The following is a 26,013-nucleotide window of genomic DNA, read 5'->3' as shown; positions in this document are numbered from 1 at the left end:
TTTTAAAGTAATTTGGAAAATATGACTCGATTTAGATTGTTTGAAATTCAGTTGAATTTTAATCATTTCTGTTCAAAATGTATACATCAGATTGTTTTGGTTAGCCACCAACTTCTGATAATTTGACACGCACATTAATTTCGGAAATAACGATTATATCATTAAACCGTATTCATTACTGATTGAAATATAGATTTAAAATGAAAATAAGTTAATGATATATAGTCAAAAAGAGCAATTGAGCAATGATGATGGCTGCCATTAATGCCAGTTTTTCTTTATAGATATTTTGAATGAAAAAAAAATTAAAGTAGCAAATTTTTTAAGTTTTATATTTGGTTCAATATTTTTGAACTTATTTTGTTTTTGTTTCAGATACCAGCCCCAGGATATTTACGTCAGGACAGGTAACATATGCATCGGAAAGTAAGTATATTTTTTTTTTATTTATTAATAGTTGTCTGATAGATATTAAAATAATTTGAATATGTATTACAGATAGACGGGAGCCCTGAGAGAAGAAGACGAAATTACAGTCCTAGACATGGCGATGATTTAGTTGTAGATGCCCAGATGATGATGTAGGTATTTTGTCATTACAATTGTACTTAAACTGTTAATAGTTGTAAGGTAAAATCAGTTTTCCCTGGAGAAACAGCTTGAAAATTTATTACAAATTAGTCCAAAATTTCTTTTTCAAATTTATACTCTAATGAAATATGTTTTAATAAGAAAGTATACTTAGTATTCATGTTTGAATTGTTTTTACATTGTCATTTCTGGGCCTTTTATAGCTGACTGTGCAGTATGGGCTTTGCTCATTGTTGAAGGCCGTACGGTGACCTATTGTTGTTAATTTCTGTGTCATTTGGTCTCTTGTGGAGAGTTGTCTCATTGGCAATCATACCACATCTTCTTTTTTATTTGTACTCCAATGTAGGATTTGAATTAAAACATGCATCACATTAATTTCTGAATTAATTATAACAGCAAATATTCTCTTAATATTGACAATTTGGAAACCCTTTCTCTAATAGTCTCACCTGAACGAAAGTAAAGTATCCGATTGTCAATTTAGATATCTACATATTAAGTCGATTTTTTAAAAGTAATTTGGAAAATATGACTTGATTTAGATTGTTTGAAATTCAGTTGAATTTTAATCATTTCTGTTCAAAATGTATACATCAGATTGTTTTGGTTAGCCACCAACTTCTGATAATTTGACACGCACATTAATTTCGGAAATAATGATTATATCATTAAACCGTCTTCATTACTGATTGAAATATAGATTTAAAATGAAAATAAGTTAATGATATATAGTCAAAAAGAGCAATTGAGCAATGATGATGGCTGCCATTAATGCCAGTTTTTCTTTATAGATATTTTGAATGAAAAAAAAATTAAAGTAGTAAATTTTTTAAGTTTTATATTTGGTTCAATATTTTGGAACTTATTTTGTTTTTGTTTCAGATACCAGCCCCAGGATATTTACGTCAGGACAGGTAACATATGCATCGGAAAGTAAGTATATTTTTTTTTTATTTATTAATAGTTGTCTGATAGATATTAAAATAATTTGAATATGTATTACAGATAGACGGGAGCCCCGAGAGAAGAAGAAGAAATTACAGTCCTAGACATGGCGATGATTTAGTTGTAGATGCCCAGATGATGATGTAGGTATTTTGTCATTACAATTGTACTTAGACTGTTAATAGTTGTAAGGTAATAAAATCAGTTTTCCCTGGAGAAACAGCTTGAAAATTTATTACAAATTAGTCCAAAATTTCTTTTTCAAATTTATACTCTAATGAAATATATTTTAATAAGAAAGTATACTTAGTATTCATGTTTGAATTGTTTTTACATTGTCATTTCTGGGCCTTTTATAGCTGACTGTGCAGTATGGGCTTTGCTCATTGTTGAAGGCCGTACGGTGACCTATTGTTGTTAATTTCTGTGTCATTTGGTCTCTTGTGGAGAGTTGTCTCATTGGCAATCATACCACATCTTCTTTTTTATTTGTACTCCAATGTAGGATTTGAATTAAAACATGCATCACATTAATTTCTGAATTAATTATAACAGCAAATATTCTCTTAACATTGACAATTTGGAAACCCTTTCTCTAATAGTCTCACCTGAACGAAAGTAAAGTTTCCGATTGTCAATTTAGATATCTACATATTTGGTCGATTTTTTTAAAGTAATTTCGAAAATATGACTCGATTTAGATTGTTTGAAATTCAGTTGAATTTTAATCATTTCTGTTCAAAATGTATACATCAGATTGTTTTGGTTAGCCACCAACTTCTGATAATTTGACACGCACATTAATTTCGGAAATAACGATTATATCATTAAACCGTATTCATTACTGATTGAAATATAGATTTAAAATGAAAATAAGTTAATGATATATAGTCAAAAAGAGCAATTGAGCAATGATGATGGCTGCCATTAATGCCAGTTTTTCTTTATAGATATTTTGAATGAAAAAAAAATTAAAGTAGCAAATTTTTTAAGTTTTATATTTGGTTCAATATTTTTGAACTTATTTTGTTTTTGTTTCAGATACCAGCCCCAGGATATTTACGTCAGGACAGGTAACATATGCATCGGAAAGTAAGTATATTTTTTTTTTATTTATTAATAGTTGTCTGATAGATATTAAAATAATTTGAATATGTATTACAGATAGACGGGAGCCCCGAGAGAAGAAGAAGAAATTACAGTCCTAGACATGGCGATGATTTAGTTGTAGATGCCCAGATGATGATGTAGGTATTTTGTCATTACAATTGTACTTAGACTGTTAATAGTTGTAAGGTAATAAAATCAGTTTTCCCTGGAGAAACAGCTTGAAAATTTATTACAAATTAGTCCAAAATTTCTTTTTCAAATTTATACTCTAATGAAATATATTTTAATAAGAAAGTATACTTAGTATTCATGTTTGAATTGTTTTTACATTGTCATTTCTGGGCCTTTTATAGCTGACTGTGCAGTATGGGCTTTGCTCATTGTTGAAGGCCGTACGGTGACCTATTGTTGTTAATTTCTGTGTCATTTGGTCTCTTGTGGAGAGTTGTCTCATTGGCAATCATACCACATCTTCTTTTTTATTTGTACTCCAATGTAGGATTTGAATTAAAACATGCATCACATTAATTTCTGAATTAATTATAACAATAAATATTCTCTTAATATTGACAATTTGGAAACCCTTTCTCTAATAGTCTCACCTGAACGAAAGTAAAGTATCCGATTGTCAATTTAGATATCTACATATTAAGTCGATTTTTTAAAAGTAATTTGGAAAATATGACTTGATTTAGATTGTTTGAAATTCAGTTGAATTTTAATCATTTCTGTTCAAAATGTATACATCAGATTGTTTTGGTTAGCCACCAACTTCTGATAATTTGACACGCACATTAATTTCGGAAATAATGATTATATCATTAAACCGTCTTCATTACTGATTGAAATATAGATTTAAAATGAAAATAAGTTAATGATATATAGTCAAAAAGAGCAATTGAGCAATGATGATGGCTGCCATTAATGCCAGTTTTTCTTTATAGATATTTTGAATGAAAAAAAAATTAAAGTAGTAAATTTTTTAAGTTTTATATTTGGTTCAATATTTTTGAACTTATTTTGTTTTTGTTTCAGATACCAGCCCCAGGATATTTACGTCAGGACAGGTAACATATGCATCGGAAAGTAAGTATATTTTTTTTTTATTTATTAATAGTTGTCTGATAGATATTAAAATAATTTGAATATGTATTACAGATAGACGGGAGCCCCGAGAGAAGAAGACGAAATTACAGTCCTAGACATGGCGATGATTTAGTTGTAGATGCCCAGATGATGATGTAGGTATTTTGTCATTACAATTGTACTTAGACTGTTAATAGTTGTAAGGTAATAAAATCAGTTTTCCCTGGAGAAACAGCTTGAAAATTTATTACAAATTAGTCCAAAATTTCTTTTTCAAATTTATACTCTAATGAAATATATTTTAATAAGAAAGTATACTTAGTATTCATGTTTGAATTGTTTTTACATTGTCATTTCTGGGCCTTTTATAGCTGACTGTGCAGTATGGGCTTTGCTCATTGTTGAAGGCCGTACGGTGACCTATTGTTGTTAATTTCTGTGTCATTTGGTCTCTTGTGGAGAGTTGTCTCATTGGCAATCATACCACATCTTCTTTTTTATTTGTACTCCAATGTAGGATTTGAATTAAAACATGCATCACATTAATTTCTGAATTAATTATAACAGCAAATATTCTCTTAATATTGACAATTTGGAAACCCTTTCTCTAATAGTCTCACCTGAACGAAAGTAAAGTATCCGATTGTCAATTTAGATATCTACATATTAAGTCGATTTTTTAAAAGTAATTTGGAAAATATGACTTGATTTAGATTGTTTGAAATTCAGTTGAATTTTAATCATTTCTGTTCAAAATGTATACATCAGATTGTTTTGGTTAGCCACCAACTTCTGATAATTTGACACGCACATTAATTTCGGAAATAACGATTATATCATTAAACCGTATTCATTACTGATTGAAATATAGATTTAAAATGAAAATAAGTTAATGATATATAGTCAAAAAGAGCAATTGAGCAATGATGATGGCTGCCATTAATGCCAGTTTTTCTTTATAGATATTTTGAATGAAAAAAAAATTAAAGTAGCAAATTTTTTAAGTTTTATATTTGGTTCAATATTTTTGAACTTATTTTGTTTTTGTTTCAGATACCAGCCCCAGGATATTTACGTCAGGACAGGTAACATATGCATCGGAAAGTAAGTATATTTTTTTTTTATTTATTAATAGTTGTCTGATAGATATTAAAATAATTTGAATATGTATTACAGATAGACGGGAGCCCCGAGAGAAGAAGACGAAATTACAGTCCTAGACATGGCGATGATTTAGTTGTAGATGCCCAGATGATGATGTAGGTATTTTGTCATTACAATTGTACTTAGACTGTTAATAGTTGTAAGGTAATAAAATCAGTTTTCCCTGGAGAAACAGCTTGAAAATTTATTACAAATTAGTCCAAAATTTCTTTTTCAAATTTATACTCTAATGAAATATATTTTAATAAGAAAGTATACTTAGTATTCATGTTTGAATTGTTTTTACATTGTCATTTCTGGGCCTTTTATAGCTGACTGTGCAGTATGGGCTTTGCTCATTGTTGAAGGCCGTACGGTGACCTATTGTTGTTAATTTCTGTGTCATTTGGTCTCTTGTGGAGAGTTGTCTCATTGACAATCATACCACATTTTCTATTTTATTTGTACTCCAATGTAGGATTTGAATTAAAACATGCATCACATTAATTTCTGAATTAATTATAACAGCAAATATTCTCTTAACATTGACAATTTGGAAACCCTTTCTCTAATAGTCTCACCTGAACGAAAGTAAAGTTTCCGATTGTCAATTTAGATATCTACATATTTGGTCGATTTTTTAAAGTAATTTGGAAAATATGACTCGATTTAGATTGTTTGAAATTCAGTTGAATTTTAATCATTTCTGTTCAAAATGTATACATCAGATTGTTTTGGTTAGCCACCAACTTCTGATAATTTGACACGCACATTAATTTCGGAAATAACGATTATATCATTAAACCGTATTCATTACTGATTGAAATATAGATTTAAAATGAAAATAAGTTAATGATATATAGTCAAAAAGAGCAATTGAGCAATGATGATGGCTGCCATTAATGCCAGTTTTTCTTTATAGATATTTTGAATGAAAAAAAAATTAAAGTAGCAAATTTTTTAAGTTTTATATTTGGTTCAATATTTTTGAACTTATTTTGTTTTTGTTTCAGATACCAGCCCCAGGATATTTACGTCAGGACAGGTAACATATGCATCGGAAAGTAAGTATATTTTTTTTTTATTTATTAATAGTTGTCTGATAGATATTAAAATAATTTGAATATGTATTACAGATAGACGGGAGCCCTGAGAGAAGAAGACGAAATTACAGTCCTAGACATGGCGATGATTTAGTTGTAGATGCCCAGATGATGATGTAGGTATTTTGTCATTACAATTGTACTTAAACTGTTAATAGTTGTAAGGTAAAATCAGTTTTCCCTGGAGAAACAGCTTGAAAATTTATTACAAATTAGTCCAAAATTTCTTTTTCAAATTTATACTCTAATGAAATATATTTTAATAAGAAAGTATACTTAGTATTCATGTTTGAATTGTTTTTACATTGTCATTTCTGGGCCTTTTATAGCTGACTGTGCAGTATGGGCTTTGCTCATTGTTGAAGGCCGTACGGTGACCTATTGTTGTTAATTTCTGTGTCATTTGGTCTCTTGTGGAGAGTTGTCTCATTGGCAATCATACCACATCTTCTTTTTTATTTGTACTCCAATGTAGGATTTGAATTAAAACATGCATCACATTAATTTCTGAATTAATTATAACAGCAAATATTCTCTTAATATTGACAATTTGGAAACCCTTTCTCTAATAGTCTCACCTGAATGAAAGTAAAGTATCCGATTGTCAATTTAGATATCTACATATTAAGTCGATTTTTTAAAAGTAATTTGGAAAATATGACTTGATTTAGATTGTTTGAAATTCAGATGAATTTTAATCATTTCTGTTCAAAATGTATACATCAGATTGTTTTGGTTAGCCACCAACTTCTGATAATTTGACACGCACATTAATTTCGGAAATAATGATTATATCATTAAACCGTCTTCATTACTGATTGAAATATAGATTTAAAATGAAAATAAGTTAATGATATATAGTCAAAAAGAGCAATTGAGCAATGATGATGGCTGCCATTAATGCCAGTTTTTCTTTATAGATATTTTGAATGAAAAAAAAATTAAAGTAGCAAATTTTTTAAGTTTTATATTTGGTTCAATATTTTTGAACTGATTTTGTTTTTGTTTCAGATACCAGCCCCAGGATATTTACGTCAGGACAGGTAACATATGCATCGGAAAGTAAGTATATTTTTTTTTTATTTATTAATAGTTGTCTGATAGATATTAAAATAATTTGAATATGTATTACAGATAGACGGGAGCCCCGAGAGAAGAAGACGAAATTACAGTCCTAGACATGGCAATGATTTAGTTGTAGATGCCCAGATGATGATGTAGGTATTTTGTCATTACAATTGTACTTAGACTGTTAATAGTTGTAAGGTAATAAAATCAGTTTTCCCTGGAGAAACAGCTTGAAAATTTATTACAAATTAGTCCAAAATTTCTTTTTCAAATTTATACTCTAATGAAATATATTTTAATAAGAAAGTATACTTAGTATTCATGTTTGAATTGTTTTTACATTGTCATTTCTGGGCCTTTTATAGCTGACTGTGCAGTATGGGCTTTGCTCATTGTTGAAGGCCGTACGGTGACCTATTGTTGTTAATTTCTGTGTCATTTGGTCTCTTGTGGAGAGTTGTCTCATTGGCAATCATACCACATCTTCTTTTTTATTTGTACTCCAATGTAGGATTTGAATTAAAACATGCATCACATTAATTTCTGAATTAATTATAACAGCAAATATTCTCTTAACATTGACAATTTGGAAACCCTTTCTCTAATAGTCTCACCTGAACGAAAGTAAAGTATCCGATTGTCAATTTAGATATCTACATATTAAGTCGATTTTTTTAAAGTAATTTGGAAAATATGACTTGATTTAGATTGTTTGAAATTCAGTTGAATTTTAATCATTTCTGTTCAAAATGTATACATCAGATTGTTTTGGTTAGCCACCAACTTCTGATAATTTGACACGCACATTAATTTCGGAAATAACGATTATATCATTAAACCGTATTCATTACTGATTGAAATATAGATTTAAAATGAAAATAAGTTAATGATATATAGTCAAAAAGAGCAATTGAGCAATGATGATGGCTGCCATTAATGCCAGTTTTTCTTTATAGATATTTTGAATGAAAAAAAAATTAAAGTAGCAAATTTTTTAAGTTTTATATTTGGTTCAATATTTTTGAACTTATTTTGTTTTTGTTTCAGATACCAGCCCCAGGATATTTACGTCAGGACAGGTAACATATGCATCGGAAAGTAAGTATATTTTTTTTTTATTTATTAATAGTTGTCTGATAGATATTAAAATAATTTGAATATGTATTACAGATAGACGGGAGCCCTGAGAGAAGAAGACGAAATTACAGTCCTAGACATGGCGATGATTTAGTTGTAGATGCCTAGATGATGATGATGTAGGTATTTTGTCATTACAATTGTACTTAAACTGTTAATAAGTTGTAAGGTAATAAAATCAGTTTTCCCTGGAGAAACAGCTTGAAAATTTATTACAAATTAGTCCAAAATTTCTTTTTCAAATTTATACTCTAATGAAATATATTTTAATAAGAAAGCATACTTAGTATTCATGTTTGAATTGTTTTTACATTGTCATTTCTGGGCCTTTTATAGCTGACTGTGCAGTATGGGCTTTGCTCATTGTTGAAGGCCGTACGGTGACCTATTGTTGTTAATTTCTGTGTCATTTGGTCTCTTGTGGAGAGTTGTCTCATTGGCAATCATACCACATCTTTTTTATTTGTACTCCAATGTAGGATTTGAATTAAAACATGCATCACATTAATTTCTGAATTAATTATAACAGCAAATATTCTCTTAACATTGACAATTTGGAAACCCTTTCTCTAATAGTCTCACCTGAACGAAAGTAAAGTATCCGATTGTCAATTTAGATATCTACATATTAAGTCGATTTTTTTAAAGTAATTTGGAAAATATGACTTGATTTAGATTGTTTGAAATTCAGTTGAATTTTAATCATTTCTGTTCAAAATGTATACATCAGATTGTTTTGGTTAGCCACCAACTTCTGATAATTTGACACGCACATTAATTTCGGAAATAATGATTATATCATTAAACCGTCTTCATTACTGATTGTAATATAGATTTAAAATGAAAATAAGTGAATGATATATAGTCAAAAAGAGCAATTGAGCAATGATGATGGCTGCCATTAATGCCAGTTTTTCTTTATAGATATTTTGAATGAAAAAAAAATGAAAGTAGCAAATTTTTTAAGTTTTATATTTGGTTCAATATTTTTGAACTTATTTTGTTTTTGTTTCAGATACCAGCCCCAGGATATTTACATCAGGACAGGTAACATATGCATCGGAAAGTAAGTATATTTTTTTTTTATTTATTAATAGTTGTCTGATAGATATTAAAATAATTTGAATATGTATTACAGATAGACGGGAGCCCTGAGAGAAGAAGACGAAATTACAGTCCTAGACATGGCGATGATTTAGTTGTAGATGCCCAGATGATGATGTAGGTATTTTGTCATTACAATTGTTCTTAGACTGTTAATAGTTGTAAGGTAATAAAATCAGTTTTCCCTGGAGAAACAGCTTGAAAATTTATTACAAATTAGTCCAAAATTTCTTTTTCAAATTTATACTCTAATGAAATATATTTTAATAAGAAAGTATACTTAGTATTCATGTTTGAATTGTTTTTGCATTGTCATTTCTCGGCCTTTTATAGCTGACTGTGCAGTATGGGCTTTGCTCATTGTTGAAGGCCGTACAGTGACCTATTGTTGTTAATTTCTGTGTCATTTGGTCTCTTGTGGAGAGTTGTCTCATTGGCAATCATACCACATCTTCTTTTTTATTTGTACTCCAATGTAGGATTTGAATTAAAACATGCATCACATTAATTTCTGAATTAATTATAACAGCAAATATTCTCTTAATATTGACAATTTGGAAACCCTTTCTCTAATAGTCTCACCTGAACGAAAGTAAAGTATCCGATTGTCAATTTAGATATCTACATATTAAGTCGATTTTTTAAAAGTAATTTGGAAAATATGACTTGATTTAGATTGTTTGAAATTCAGTTGAATTTTAATCATTTCTGTTCAAAATGTATACATCAGATTGTTTTGGTTTGCCACCAACTTCTGATAATTTGACAGGAACATTAATTTCGGAAATAATGATTATATCATTAAACCGTCTTCATTATTGATTGAAATATAGATTTAAAATGATAATAAGTGAATGATATATAGTCAAAAAGAGCAATTGACCAATGATGATGGCTGCCATTAATGCCAGTTTTTCTTTATAGATATTTTGAAAGAAAAAAAAATTAAAGTAGCAAATTTTTTAAGTTTTATATTTGGTTCAATATTTTTGAACTTATTTTGTTTTTGTTTCAGATACCAGCCCCAGGATATTTACGTGGGAACAGGTAAAGTATGAATCGGAAAGTAAGTATATTTTTTTTTTATTTATTAATAGTTGTCCTATAGATATTAAAATAATTTGAATATGTATTACAGATAGACGGCAGCCCAGAGAGAAGAAGAGAGTACAGTTTTAGACCTGGAGACGATTAAATTGAAGATGCCTAGATGCCTAGATGATGATGTAGGTATTTTGTCATTACAATTGTACTTAAACTGTTAATAAATTGTAAGGTAATAAAATCAGTTTTCCCTGGAGAAACAGCTTGAAAATTTATTACAAATTAGTCCAAAATTTCTTTTTCAAATTTATACTCTAATGAAATATATTTTAATAAAAAAGTATACTTCTATTCCAATTTAGGATTTGAATTAAAACATGCATCACATTAATTTCTGAATTAATTATAACAGCAAATAGTCTCTTAACATTGACAATTTGGAAACCCTTTCTCTAATAGTCTCACCTGAACGAAAGTAAAGTTTCCGATTGTCAATTTGGATATCTACATATTTAGTCGATTTTTTTAAAGTAATTTGGAAAATATGACTCAATTTAGATTGTTTGAAATTCAGTTGAATTTTAATCATTTCTGTTCAAAATGTATACATCAGATTGTTTTGGTTAGCCACCATCTTCTGATAATTTGACAGGAACATTAATTTCGGAAATAATGATTATATCATTAAACCGTCTTCATTACTGATTGTAATATAGATTTAAAATGAAAATAAGTTAATGATATATAGTCAAAAAGAGCAATTGAGCAATGATGATGGCTGCCATTAATGCCAGTTTTTCTTTATAGATATTTTGAATGAAAAAAAAATGAAAGTAGCAAATTTTTTAAGTTTTATATTTGGTTCAATATTTTTGAACTTATTTTGTTTTTGTTTCAGATACCAGCCCCAGGATATTTACATCAGGACAGGTAACATATGCATCGGAAAGTAAGTATATTTTTTTTTTATTTATTAATAGTTGTCTGATAGATATTAAAATAATTTGAATATGTATTACAGATAGACGGGAGCCCTGAGAGAAGAAGACGAAATTACAGTCCTAGACATGGCGATGATTTAGTTGTAGATGCCCAGATGATGATGTAGGTATTTTGTCATTACAATTGTTCTTAGACTGTTAATAGTTGTAAGGTAATAAAATCAGTTTTCCCTGGAGAAACAGCTTGAAAATTTATTACAAATTAGTCCAAAATTTCTTTTTCAAATTTATACTCTAATGAAATATATTTTAATAAGAAAGTATACTTAGTATTCATGTTTGAATTGTTTTTACATTGTCATTTCTCGGCCTTTTATAGCTGACTGTGCAGTATGGGCTTTGCTCATTGTTGAAGGCCGTACAGTGACCTATTGTTGTTAATTTCTGTGTCATTTGGTCTCTTGTGGAGAGTTGTCTCATTGGCAATCATACCACATCTTCTTTTTTATTTGTACTCCAATGTAGGATTTGAATTAAAACATGCATCACATTAATTTCTGAATTAATTATAACAGCAAATATTCTCTTAATATTGACAATTTGGAAACCCTTTCTCTAATAGTCTCACCTGAACGAAAGTAAAGTATCCGATTGTCAATTTAGATATCTACATATTAAGTCGATTTTTTAAAAGTAATTTGGAAAATATGACTTGATTTAGATTGTTTGAAATTCAGTTGAATTTTAATCATTTCTGTTCAAAATGTATACATCAGATTGTTTTGGTTTGCCACCAACTTCTGATAATTTGACAGGAACATTAATTTCGGAAATAATGATTATATCATTAAACCGTCTTCATTATTGATTGAAATATAGATTTAAAATGATAATAAGTGAATGATATATAGTCAAAAAGAGCAATTGACCAATGATGATGGCTGCCATTAATGCCAGTTTTTCTTTATAGATATTTTGAAAGAAAAAAAAATTAAAGTAGCAAATTTTTTAAGTTTTATATTTGGTTCAATATTTTTGAACTTATTTTGTTTTTGTTTCAGATACCAGCCCCAGGATATTTACGTGGGAACAGGTAAAGTATGAATCGGAAAGTAAGTATATTTTTTTTTTATTTATTAATAGTTGTCCTATAGATATTAAAATAATTTGAATATGTATTACAGATAGACGGCAGCCCAGAGAGAAGAAGAGAGTACAGTTTTAGACCTGGAGACGATTAAATTGAAGATGCCTAGATGCCTAGATGATGATGTAGGTATTTTGTCATTACAATTGTACTTAAACTGTTAATAAATTGTAAGGTAATAAAATCAGTTTTCCCTGGAGAAACAGCTTGAAAATTTATTACAAATTAGTCCAAAATTTCTTTTTCAAATTTATACTCTAATGAAATATATTTTAATAAAAAAGTATACTTGTATTCCAATTTAGGATTTGAATTAAAACATGCATCACATTAATTTCTGAATTAATTATAACAGCAAATAGTCTCTTAACATTGACAATTTGGAAACCCTTTCTCTAATAGTCTCACCTGAACGAAAGTAAAGTTTCCGATTGTCAATTTGGATATCTACATATTTAGTCGATTTTTTTAAAGTAATTTGGAAAATATGACTCAATTTAGATTGTTTGAAATTCAGTTGAATTTTAATCATTTCTGTTCAAAATGTATACATCAGATTGTTTTGGTTAGCCACCAAATTATTGTGTATAGGTATAGGAAGATGTGGTATGAGTGCCAATGAGACAACTCTCCATCCAAGTAACAATTTATCAAAGTAAACCATTATAGGTCAAGGTACGGCCTTCAACCCGGAGCATCGGCTCACACCAAACAGCAAGCTATATAGGGCCCCAAAAATTACTAGTGTAAAACCTTTCAAACGGGAAAAACCAACGGTCTAATCTATGTAAAAACGAGAAACGAGAAACATGTATGAATTACATAAACAACTACTGTACATCATGTGTGCATTTATTATTGCTATTTTTACATAATGGACTAAAAGTAAGATTATTTTATTGAATTTCAGGAAATTCTTCGTACAGATATCAGAATTGGATTTTCTTATTATTGCAATACTCAACCTGTCGCATTATTCAGATTAATAAAACCTTGCAAAAGTGTTTCTGAATTAACGGTAAATTATTTGTGCCAGAAGTTATCCAACACATCACTCATTTATAATTTTTGTTTTTGTTACAAATGCAGGCCTGAGAAGTTTCAGTTGTACAGCTTGAAGATAGTTCCATTGTACATAGAAGATGAAGATGAGTTCGGTTAAACCTTGTTAGGTAATGATAAAATCAGTTTCCCCTGGGAAAATTGCTTGGTTTTTTAATTACAACTCGGTTTAATATTTATAGCTTTCAAATTAATATTCTAATGATACATTCTTTAATAAAAAAGTGTTGTTATAATCTATTTTCATGTTACCGAATTGACTCCAGAGTATAGAACTTTTCGATAGGTAACCTATACTGTGGTAGGACATTCTAGTACTCTGATGTAAGAAAGACTGAAAGAAGTAAAATCATGTAAGCTTACAGTCTGTGCAATTTGTCGAAAAAGTTTTATTTTTTTTTTTTTGAGAGAGTCATCTCATCTGTGTAAAAATTTTGACCGTTTGTGGCTAAAAGTTTATTAGCCATTCATAAGGAGAAAACTTCAAAGACCGTGACACACCTTTCAATTCAACGGAACACAGCATGGCTCCCTATAGCTTTATATATATGGCAGCCAAACAAGTTGGAACTGAAGATAGTGACCAGACAACAGAATACTTGGGGGAATAAAAATAATTTGGTTTATAAATCCAGACAATAAAATTTCTTAAATGTCCAAAAACACAGATGAGAATTAATTGAGAGCCCAAAGGATGATGCGAGATGCACATCTGTCCTTTGATATATCAACACTAATATGAAATGCTTCAAAGACCTGTAGAATTAACAACTAAAACTGCATATGTGCAAAATTAATATTTAAAAAAGTTAAATTGTAAATGTACAAACTGTTCAAGATTCAGTTTAACTTTGGTGAACATATTTAAGAGTAGTTGAAGAAATCATGATAACACTCCCAAACATGTCCATTCCCCCAAAACATGTCCGATTACCCCAAACGTGTCTATTTCGCCCAAACGTGGCCTTAGAATCTTAAATTGCCCAAACGTGACTGATTTCACTCCCCCAAACGTGTCCAATAATGTTATTCGCCAAAACGTGTCCAGTTTAAAGCGCCAAAATGTCTCAAAACTATATATGTCTCCTGTGAAGTTTACGGCAATACAATGATGGGGGACACGATAGAAGACGTCGGGTTTGGGTTGGATTTTAAAAATAAATCTAAGCAGCTATCTAAGGACATCTGGAGGAAAGATATAGTAATCGGCATGAACAAATATCCAAGATATGGTACAATGTGCACAGGGACTTCTGCTTTCAAATAAACAGACACAGTGTAAGAAAAAGGATGACAAAATAAAAAGCTATTTTTACTTACAGCGGTTTTATTAATTTTTTATCAATAGAATTGTCATTGTTTTCAATAATAGATGGAGGTACTTCATAATTAAGAAATCTCATACAATTTATATTGCATGTTTTCCCAGTGCTTCACTGTTAATACAGTGGTCATTTATTAGCATTAATTTGTTCAATGCCCGTTGTTTATATTAAGCATTATTGCAAGCTTAATTTAACTATTGACCATTGATTGCTTAATGCCAGTGGCAAATATTTCAAGCATATTTAGAGCAAACAATTGCACAGAAAACGCAATGAACTAGTTTTGTACAGTGTAAATCATCGTTTACTTAGTGAATTATTTTGTACTAAGAAACTCCGGTGATGCCTAAATATCTGTATAATGTATGAGGGTATTGCACGACAGGCTTCCTGCAGAAGTTGTTTCTGGGCTTTTTAAAAGAAACCTTTGGTTCCATATAGACTGGATATGTTGGGGCGTTCATAAACAGAACACGTTTTGATGCCCTTTAGCAACAAGTCATATTTTGCAGTTCATTGACGTCATATGGACACATTTGGGGGAATCAGACACGTTTGGGGGGATGGACACGTTTCTGAGTGGTACATATATACAATAACTATCTGATTTCAATCTACATGCACAGTGAAAAAAACAAAATAAAGCAGCATGCAGGGATAGCAGTTCCAAGCAAGATGGTAACATAGATCTTCATTACTAACTCCGAGGCTCTGCCATGAAAAAAATAAAAAAGCAAGGACAGCAGCTCCAAGGAAGATTATTACATTGATAATCTTGCAAGTCTGATGTGTGGCCATTAAAGAAATAATGTAAGTACAATTAGGCAATACAATTTCTGTATATTCTCTAAAAATATGTGATAAAAATACAGAAGGCAACATCAGTTTTCTTATTTTCCACACTTCCAACACACGCAAAAAATAATTTATCAATTCAATATATGGTTTCCAGGAACATGAATAAAGCTTTCAAATCACAAAAAGTAAAATTCAGAGAGAATTTTTCCTTCAAGGGGAGAATAGTACAACAAACGGCAAGACCGTTTCATTCATTTTGAGATTACTCATTGAAAATATTAGGCTGGCAATTTCAACAAGATTTGTAAAATGTATAATTTTTGTCAATTTTAATTCCTTTTTAGGTTATTTCTGAGTGGTACATATATACAATAACTATCTGATTTCCATCTACATGCAGAGTGAAAAAAAAAAAAGCATCAGGGATAGCAGTTCCAAGCAAGATGGTAACATAGATCTTCATTGCTAACTCAGAGGCTCTGCCATGAAAAAATAAAGAAGCAAGGACAGCAGCTCCAAGGAAGATTATTACATTGATCATCTTCCAAGTCTGATGTGTGGCCATTAAAGAAATAATGTAAGTACAATTAGGCAATACAATTTCTGTATATTCTCTAATAAACTACTTCGCTAAGCGCAATTGGATACGCCCGCAGGGGTCCAACCCTGAACAGTTGGGGCAAAAATGGACACAATATTCAAGCTTGATACAGGTCTGAATTTGGATTGTAATTAAATATTTGACATATTATAGGTTTCTGAATAAATGTAGTCAAAGAACTTGAAATTGGTTATATGAATTGAAGTTATATTCAATTAAAGATTTCTTGCTGTTGTGCAATACACTATGCTGTTGTGCAATACTTTACAGTAAATCTGTTGTCAGACTTATAATAAACAAATAAAATTTATAAAATTCTAAAGGGATCTTACATCAATAGATATAATCAATTCACCAAAGTTTCATAAGAATTGCTGAAAGCATTTTTGAGTTATTGTCTGAAAACTGGAAAATCCCCCCTTTTTTAATGAATAAAACCCCATAACTCGGAAATGTAAAATCTAAAATTTATAAAATTCTAAAGGGAGCTTACATCAATAGATATCAACAATTCATCAAAGTTTCATGAGAACTGCTGAAAGCATTTTTGAGTTATTGTCCGAAAACTGGAAAATCCCCCTTTTTTTTAAGAATAAAACCCCGTAACTTGGAAACGTAAAATCTAAAATTTATAAAAATCAAAAGGGAGCTCATGTCAATAGATATAAACAATTAACCAAAATTTCTTGCAAGTTGGTGAAAGCATTCTTGAGTTATTGTCCGAAAACTGGAAAATCCCCCTTTTTTTAATGAATAAAACCCCATAACTCGGAAACGTCAAATCTAAAATTTATAAAGAATGAAAGGGAGCTCACGTCAATAGATATAAACAATTCACCAAAGTTTTATGCAAATTGGTTAAAGCGTTTTTGAGTTAATGTCCGACATGTTGACGACGGATGGACAGACGGACAGACGAACGAACGGACAACAGTATACCATAATACGTCCCGTAAACGGGCGTATAAAAATATGTGATAAAAGTACAGAAGGCAACATCTGTTTTCTTGTTTTCCACACTTACAACACACACAAAAAATAATTTATCAATTCAATATATGGTTTCCAGGAACATGAATAAAGCATTCAAATCACAAAAAGTAAAATTCAGAGAGAATTTTTCCTTCAAGGGGAGACTAGTACAACAAACGACAAGACTGTTTACTCATTGAAAATATTAGGCTGGCAATTTCAACAAGATTTGTAAAATGTATAATTTATGTCAATTTTAATTCCTTTTTAGGTGATTTCAGTGTTTTCATGGATGGGAGTAAGACTTGGTAGTATAATATGTCTAATATTTAAGTAGGTATATAATTCCTCTATTTAAACAAGTTTTATTTTCATCATAAAATAAGTTTATAGGAAATAAAATATGCTCTATCCTTGAAGATGCAAGAGGTCAGAAGTTTGTTTTTTCATATCAGTACCAAAATTTGACCAAATGTTTTAAAGATTTTAATTAATTCTGTGGATGTCATATTTTTGTGTTGTTGGGATGTTGTCACATTGATGTATACAACACATCTTCTGTTACTCATTTTTGTCTCGCCTTGACGGAGTCAAAATGCGAGACATAGGTGTGCTGTTTCTGGTGGCGGCAGCATCAACAATGTATTAGTTTGTGATTAGGTCTAGTTCATGGTAAACCACTAGTGGTAGGTCAATGATATTTGGTATGCAGTTGTATAAGCATTGGCTATCTCATTTCCATGGAGATTATTTGGCCCCGCCCCTCATTCATGGCCTATTGACTTTGAAACCTTTGCTTAGTTTTCATGTATTAAGTTGTGATTAGGTCAGTTTATGGGGAACCACTAGTGGTAGGTCATTGATATTTGGTATGCAGTTGTATAAGCATTGGCATATCTCATTTCCATGGAGAATATTTGGTCCCTACCCCTCAGTCATGGTCTATTGACTTTGAAACTTTTACTTAGTTTACATGTAATAGTTTGTGATTAGGTCAGTTTAAGATTAACCACTTATGTTAAGTCAATGATATTCGGTATGGAAATGTATTGGCATTTGCAAGTTTCGTTTCCATGGAGATTATATAACCCCACCCCCTAATTATGGTTCATTGACTTTGAAACTTTTACATAGTTTACAAGTTGATGTTTGTGTTTAGGTTTGTTTAAAGGGAACGACTTATGAAAAGTCAACGGTATTTGGTTTGCAGTTGTATTAACATTGGCACATCTCATTTCCATGGAGATTGTTTAGCCCTGTACCTTCAGTCATATCATGGTTCATTGACTTTGAATATTTGCATAACTTACATGTTAAAGTATTGCTATTTTAATTTCAACATTTGCATTATCAAAATAACAAATAGACGAGACAATTATCTCTGTGTTAACAGTTTATGTCATAATTTTATAACCTATTTCCATATACTCTGGATTTATTATTCTTTAGATACCAATTTTCATGGATATATAAGTGACCAACATATATAAATGTTTAATGTAGTACACATTTTCTATAGGCTTGTATGCCAACTGTAGCAAAACCCACAAAAATACAATTGTTCCTCAATCCACGAAAATGAAAAAATTTTTCAGAATGTTGAGATCTACCTGCTGTACAATTACGTCAAAACTGTCAGACATTCTTAAAGGAGTTATTGCCCTTAAATGTAAAGTTTTACCAATTTTTTTCATTTTTTTCATTATTTTGAAAATAAAAATAGATGGAGAGAAATTTTAATACAAAAAAAGCAAGACAAGATATGCACAAAAGTCAAAGTTCAAATGACTGAAATCTTCTGAGGACTAGTTATTGGAGTTATTGATCTTCAATGTAGATTTTTACCATTGATCAGCAGGTCAAGATTTACAAAAAGGCTGCCTTGGATTAAATCTTAAGTTGACCTGTTAATAGAGTTTATGTCGTTTTTTTACCACGTTTTTTTAGTTTTTGCCTATTATCTTGAAAAAAGTAAAATGGATACAAATGTAGATAGAAACATTAAAAAGCAAAAATTATCAACAGGACAAGACCTACAAATATGTCAACATGACTGAAATCGTCAGTTTACTCTTTATAGAGTTATTACCCTTTTGTGATGATTTTTACCATGAAGTGGTTATTGTTGAAGATGCTGATGAGCGACACAGGCTCTTAAGAGCCTCTGTTTTGATAATTTTGATTGACTAAGCATTTTACTTTCAGGCTACCATTAATTACTGCTGGTCAGTATGGATTGTATAGAATTGTCATTGGAGCTGTCTTTTAAGGTAACAACCATTGCATAGATTTATAAACTTGTCGATTAAAGATTATGTATATGCACTTGAATTTTGCCTGTGACATTTTGTCGCAGAAGCCAGGCATAGTTATTCACATTACTTTGTTTAAGGCGTCCAAATTTAGGTTCAGTATTTTGGTTAAAAAGTTTTCAAACATCAAAAATTAACTTTATCAAACTTTGAAGTTATTGTACATCAAAAGAATCCACAGCAAAATTTTGAAATTCAAATTGAAGGAATAAATGTGTGTAGGGAATGAGTTAATTAGTTATTATTGCTGTATATAAAATCAGAGAAGGGGAATTATCAATTTTTATTTAACTTGGAAATCAGTCCTTCATTGCAACAGATGCAATAAATGGACTTTTTTCAAAGTTTTCTCTACGATAATTTTAAGGTTAAAATATTAGTTATCAATTACTCGTCAAATGTCAAACCTTCATAGAATTTTATGAAAATATGACAAAAAACAGTTATTTTATCAGTTTGATATTTGGTTTCCAGTAACATGAATTAAATAATATATCATTTGAAAAGCAAATTCTGAGATAGATTTCACCTTCAGGGGGAGGCTAGTACAACAAACAGCAAGAATGTGTCATTCAATGGGAGATAACTTATAGATTATTGAGAAAAAAGTTAATGTTAAAACAAAATCAAAACATGTTTTTTTTCCCGGTTTTATAGATATTAAACTGGTTTTGATGCTATGCAAAATCTGAAGGCAGAAAATTAATTTTTTGGCTGACAATTTAACACTTTCGAAAAATATATATATATATATAATTTGTGTCAATTTAAATTCCTTTTTAGGTTATTACAGTGACTGTTTTCATGGATGGGGACTAAAACTTGGTGGTCTAATACTCATAAATTAGTAGTTATATACTCTGTTGAAAACAAATTTTTTTTTCATCTTAAAATAAAAATTGAGAGGAATATAATGTGCATTAGGCTTGATAGTTTTAAGAGATTGGTCAGAAGTTCTTTTTGTCTACTTTGCACCACAAGGGATATATGGTTATGGTCTTTGTCCAAGTGTCGTAAACACATTAATACTTAAGGATGGTTGCTCTTTTTTTTTTTTTAACTTTTTGTCAGAAATTCAGAATCCTCTTGTTTTATCCATGAAGTGCCATTACAATTTTGCCCACTTACCCCTACTTAGGGAGCTACTAATTGATTTTTAAGGGTGAGGGGGCTAGGATGAAATTTGAAAAAAAAGGAAGGACAGGAGTTTTGAGTAAAAAAAAAAGGTAGGATGAGCAACTTGGCAAAAAAATAGGCAGGATGACAATTTATGTAAAAAAAGTCAGGATAAACTAATAAAAAACGATGTGTCGGAACGACATGAATGACCCCGTCTCAAACAATTGAAAAATCTGCAATTTCAACAACACATGTGGACACAAACATGTATGGATAGTATCCAGCTCTCAAGACCAATACTAGTTTGATGAAAAATTTCCTTGATCAATGAGTAGTTAAATTTCAAACTATCAGCAAACAGGAAGTGGATGTACTGAAGATGTGTTGAAACGACATGAAAATCATCATATCGGAACAAAACATAAACTTGATCTGTAACTCAACATGGTTAACTCACATACCAAAAATCAGCCCAATATCTAAAGGCGTTTAGAAAAAAGTCTGTATAACTGTGATTTTCAACAATTTATCAAAGTCCAAAGCCCATAATTTCAGCAAAAGTTAGCATAGTGGAACTAAACTTAAACTTGATCTGTAACTCATTATGGTTAACTCACATACCAAAAATCAGCCCAATATCGGAAGGCATTTAGAAATAAAAAAGTCCGTATAACTGTGATTTTCAACAATTTATCAAAGTCCAAAGCCCATAATTTCACCAAAAATTAGCAGAGCGGAACTAAACTTAACTTGATCTGTAACTCATCATGGTTAACTCACATACCAAAAATCAGCCCAATATCTGAAGGCGTTTAGAAAAAAAGTCTGTATAATGGTTTGTTGCGGAATGTCGGAATGAGGGAATGACAGAATGACAAAATGACGGAATGACAGAATGACGGACAAAGGTAAAACTATATGGCCCCGACAACTTTAATAATAATGCAGGACCGAATAGAGTAAAAAATAAAAAGGCAGGACAGAGATAACAACTAAAAAAAAATGCATGACAAAATTTTTCATCCTAGCCCCTCCCATAAAAATCAAATGGTAGCTCCCTTATCTTTTCATAATTTTATTACATATGCTTTATAAACCCATGTTTAAAAATCTTATAAAATCCTTGTTATTTTTTCATAGATCTAATTTGCAATAAGATAAATAAATGGAGAATGTGTCCATATTACATGTAAAAGTGACGTCATTTAAATTCAAAGCTGAACAATGTTTTGTGGTAATTAGCATTGTGTATAAGTTTCAAAACATTTGGTTGAGGCAAACTAAAGTTAATAAACAGCTGAGCCATGAGCGCATGACACGCCCGTCGTCTTGTGTGTGAATTTTTATGCAATAAGCATAAATAGTTTCTGACATATGGCGTGACATGCGAAAACCCCCTTTTTTTTTACTAAAAACTCAGTATCTCTAAAATAAAATTTTAATCAAAACCAAAAAGTATACAGATCTTTAGATTAATATAACTAAGAAGTGTGTAAAATTTTAAGCAATAATCATAAATCGTTTTTGAGATACGGCGCGACATGTGAAAACCCCACTTTTAAAAAAAAAAAATCAATATCTCAAAAATAAAATTTTGAATCAAAACCAAAAAGTATGCAGATCTTTAGATTAATATAACTAAGAAGTGTGTAAAATTTTAAGCAATAATCATAAATCATTTTTGAGATATGGCGCGACATGTGAAAAACCCCCATTTTGTTACAAAATACTCAATAACTCAAAAATAAAATTTTGAATCATCACCAAAAAGTATACAGATCTTAAGGTTAATATAACTAACTAAGAAGTGTGTAAAGTTTTAAGCAATAATCATAAACTGTTTTTGAGATAAGGCGCGACATGTGAAAAACCCCTCCCCCTTTTTTAACAAAATACTCAATATCTCTAAAATAAAATTTTGAATCATCACCAAAATGTATACAGATCTTAAGATCAATATAACTAAGAAGTGTGTAAAGTTTTAAGCAATAATCATAAATTGTTTTTGAGATAAGGCGCGACATGTGAAAAAAAACACACACCTGTTTTAGTTACTAAGTCCCGTACCTCAAAAAGTTTTAATCTTATTTTCACCAAAAAGTATACAGATCGTTTGACCATCATAAGAAACAACTATGTTAAGTTTCATGAAATTTGGATGTCATTCTCAAGTTACGGTGCGACATGTTTACGCCGGACAGACAGACGGACGGACGGACGGACACCGGACATTTGTATACCATAATACGTCCCGTCAAAAATTGACGGGCGTATAAAAATGGTTACCACTTTTGGGATGCACATACAAACAGACAAGGGTAACACTTGATGCCCCCTCAGCTTCAGTGCTGGCATAAAAATTGACCTATATGTTAACAACAAACAGAATCTAAAATTCTTTTTAAATCACATACTATTGCCTTCATTTTTGTCGAGCCTTTGACTTTTGTCGAAAAAGCAAGACATAGCGATCCTACATTCCGTCGTCCACAAATATTCACTCTGTAGTTAAAGTTTTTTTAAATTTTAATAACTTTCTTAAACTATCCTGGATTTCTACCAAACTTGGACAGAAGCTTATTTATGATCATAAGATAATATTCAAAAGTAAATTTTGTAAAAAAAAAAGAAATCCATTTTTTCTGTATTTTACTTATAATTGGACTAAGTTTTTCTGCCAGCAAACATTACATTCACTCTGTGGTTCAAGCTTTTTAAATTTTAATAACTTTCTTTAACTATCCTGGATTTCTACCAAACTTGGAAAGAAGCTTGTTTATGATCATAAGATAGTATCCAGAAGTAAATTTTGTAAAATAAAAATTCCATTTTTGCCGTATTTTACTTATAAATGGACTTAGTTTTTCTGCCAGTTAACATTGCATTCACTCTGGTTAAAGTTTTTAAAATTTTAACAACTTTCTTAAACTATCCTGGATTTGTACCAAATTTGGACAGAAGCTTGTTTATGATTAAAAGCTAGTATCTAAAAGGAAATTTTGTTAAAATTTAGTTCCATTTTTTCCGTATTTTACTTATAAATAGACTTAGTTTTTCTTCCAGTTAACATTACATACAGTCTGCAGTTTAAGTTTTTAAAACATTTATTAGATTCATAAACTATCCTGGATTTTTACCAAACTTGGACAGAAGCTACTTACAATCAAAAGATAGTATAGAGAGGAATATTTTTATTAATTTTTTTCCTCTCTTTTGTTGAGCCTGTGATTAACAGCAAAAGTAGGCGAGACACTGGGTTCCGCGGAACCCTTACGAATTTTTTTGAGAATGTAACTGGAAACACACATACATTTTAATTTTGACTTAAGTTTTTTTTTATTATGCAGATGAAGATTTGGGATCCTTTTGGCTTGAAATATTGTCAGGAACATGAAGAAACTGAATCCATAATAAACATATGTACGCAAACAGGTAGATATACCGGTATATCTGTTTTTAGTTTTCAAACAAAACATGCTTCAGCAGTGTTCAAAATTACTGTTCCATTAATGTGTTATGTATTGTAAGGAAAGATGGGGGTACTTTTAACCACAATTTAAAAGCACTAATTTCTACTAATTCTAAATGTTTATGTATGATTTTTCAAGAGATTGCAAGAAAATACATGCAAGCCCAATTACATCCTAGTCGAGTGCCCATGTGTGCCCTATATTAAAGTACATGTACACAAATATATGCACAGCTGCATGTGAAATTGGTTTGGAATGAAGCATTACTCCAAAACATTTTTTTGTCAAATTGGTATTGAGTCTCAAGGGCCTGTATGCATAAACCACTTAAGTTAAGAAATCCAATCCTAGTACTAATTTATTGTAGGACATGTAGAAAAATCTGTCCATTCGGAACAAATCTTAACTTAAGTAGCTTTATAAATTATGCATACAGGCCCAGGCTACTATCTGAGAATGCACTAGCTAAACTAGCCTTTTGGTCAAAATATCCCAATATAAATGATTCCATATCCAGATGATCAACATTAAACAATAAAATATATAAAAAAACAACCTCTGTTTGATCTACAAATCATTGAGTCTGATCATTAGTCTTCTTTAATGTTATAAATCAATAATCCTTTTTTCCAGACAAAATAACAACACTGGTTGATACAATTCTAGGAACCAGTGAAGAAGTTAAAAGTTTTACAATATATTGAAGACTTGCAACAGAAAATGTTTTACTGAACAGTATGAGAGAGCCAAGATGATTGTTGGATTTAAAATGCTTGGAAAATACAACCAAATGAAGACAAAAAATGCACTGCATCAACAAACAAAACAACTACTGGAACGTTGGGGCATCAGTACTGAGTTCTGATTCTAAAAACAATTGTTCAAAATCTTCTACAAGTTTAAGAAGACTGTACATACATGTATATATATATATATTTATATAAGAAAAAAAATAATGCATGTGCTTGAAACTTGTGTACATACATGTAATGAATAGAAAAAAGGAAAGAAATAAAAAGGAAAACAAAATGAAAAGAAAAAAAAAGAAAAGAAAATTAAAAAAAAAAGAAAAGAAAAGAAAGAGAAATAAAGAAAAGAAAAGAAAGAAAAATAAAGAAAAGAAAAGAAAATAAAAAAAAAAGAAAAGAAAAGAAATAAAGAAAATAAAAAAAAAAGAAAAGAAAATTTAAAAAAAATGAAAGAAAAAGAAAAATAAATTGAGGAGGGAGGTGGGTAATGCAGCCAAGTAATACTGTATTCACCAATTTTCATGCACCATAACACCCACAATAGTGATAGTATTCTTAGATTTGCCTACAAATTTTGTGATTAAATAATAATAACCTCATTATGCAGGAAATCTATTTTAAAAATTATCTTTACAATCATCATCTAGAGCAGACCAATATTTACATCTATTATCATTTTCATTGATAAAAGATACCCCATTTCTAATTTCTAAATAAAACCAAGGTGCTTTATTATTATGAATACAGTACAACTTGCCAGTCACAAGCCTGGAATAAAGAGCCACATTAAATATCTAAAATTTAGTTAGTTTAAACAGGACTGTTTACAACTTTTTTGCCATTACTAGTATATGCATGTTACTCATATTTTTTCATTTTATTTCAATAGGTCAATATAGAAAACATGTGTGCTTATTGATTTTCTATAGCATGTTTAGTAACATGTACCTACCCTTTTTGAAAGTCTCAATATACAAACCCTTAATTAATTGCTTTCACAGCTTAATTGCAGGTGTTTCACATATACATGTGCTCCAGTAAACAAAAAAATTCTGAAACAAATTGTACATTTTAGTTGTACATTATGTGTCATACTAGTAAAAAAAAGGGGGATACAAATTTTAAACTTTTAATATATATTTAAATCATGGATTTATTGTGGCTTTTAATGCAGAGTGAACCA

The 26,013-nt window shown here is 30.1% G+C and overlaps 1 long non-coding RNA gene across 2 annotated transcripts in view; it reads left to right on the top strand.

Moving 5' to 3' along the window:
* LOC127735261 (uncharacterized) overlaps window positions 1-25,015 on the top strand; it is a 40,847-nt gene extending 15,832 nt beyond the window's left edge. Inside the window, exons 3-14 of one of the 2 annotated variants that reach the window (XR_007998207.1) lie at window positions 9,202-9,407; window positions 10,429-10,516; window positions 11,233-11,438; window positions 12,460-12,547; window positions 13,512-13,594; window positions 15,436-15,619; window positions 15,952-16,184; window positions 17,452-17,513; window positions 19,386-19,450; window positions 20,276-20,339; window positions 23,959-24,055; window positions 24,715-25,015. This is a non-coding gene — a long non-coding RNA (uncharacterized LOC127735261). Of the gene's footprint in view, window positions 1-9,201; window positions 9,408-10,343; window positions 10,517-11,232; window positions 11,439-12,459; window positions 12,548-13,511; window positions 13,595-15,435; window positions 15,620-15,951; window positions 16,185-17,451; window positions 17,514-19,385; window positions 19,451-20,275; window positions 20,340-23,958; window positions 24,056-24,714 lie in introns of those variants that run through there. The other variant, XR_007998206.1, reaches the window with a different exon arrangement.
* Window positions 25,016-26,013: the final 998 nt, after the last annotated feature.

The sequence above is a fragment of the Mytilus californianus genome, unplaced genomic scaffold, assembly GCF_021869535.1.
Source record: "Mytilus californianus isolate M0D057914Y unplaced genomic scaffold, xbMytCali1.0.p SCAF_3, whole genome shotgun sequence".
In the NCBI taxonomy this organism is placed as follows: Eukaryota; Metazoa; Mollusca; class Bivalvia; order Mytilida; family Mytilidae; genus Mytilus; species Mytilus californianus.
Note: the sequence above shows the minus strand (reverse complement) of the source record. Positions and strands in the feature narration are given on the sequence as shown.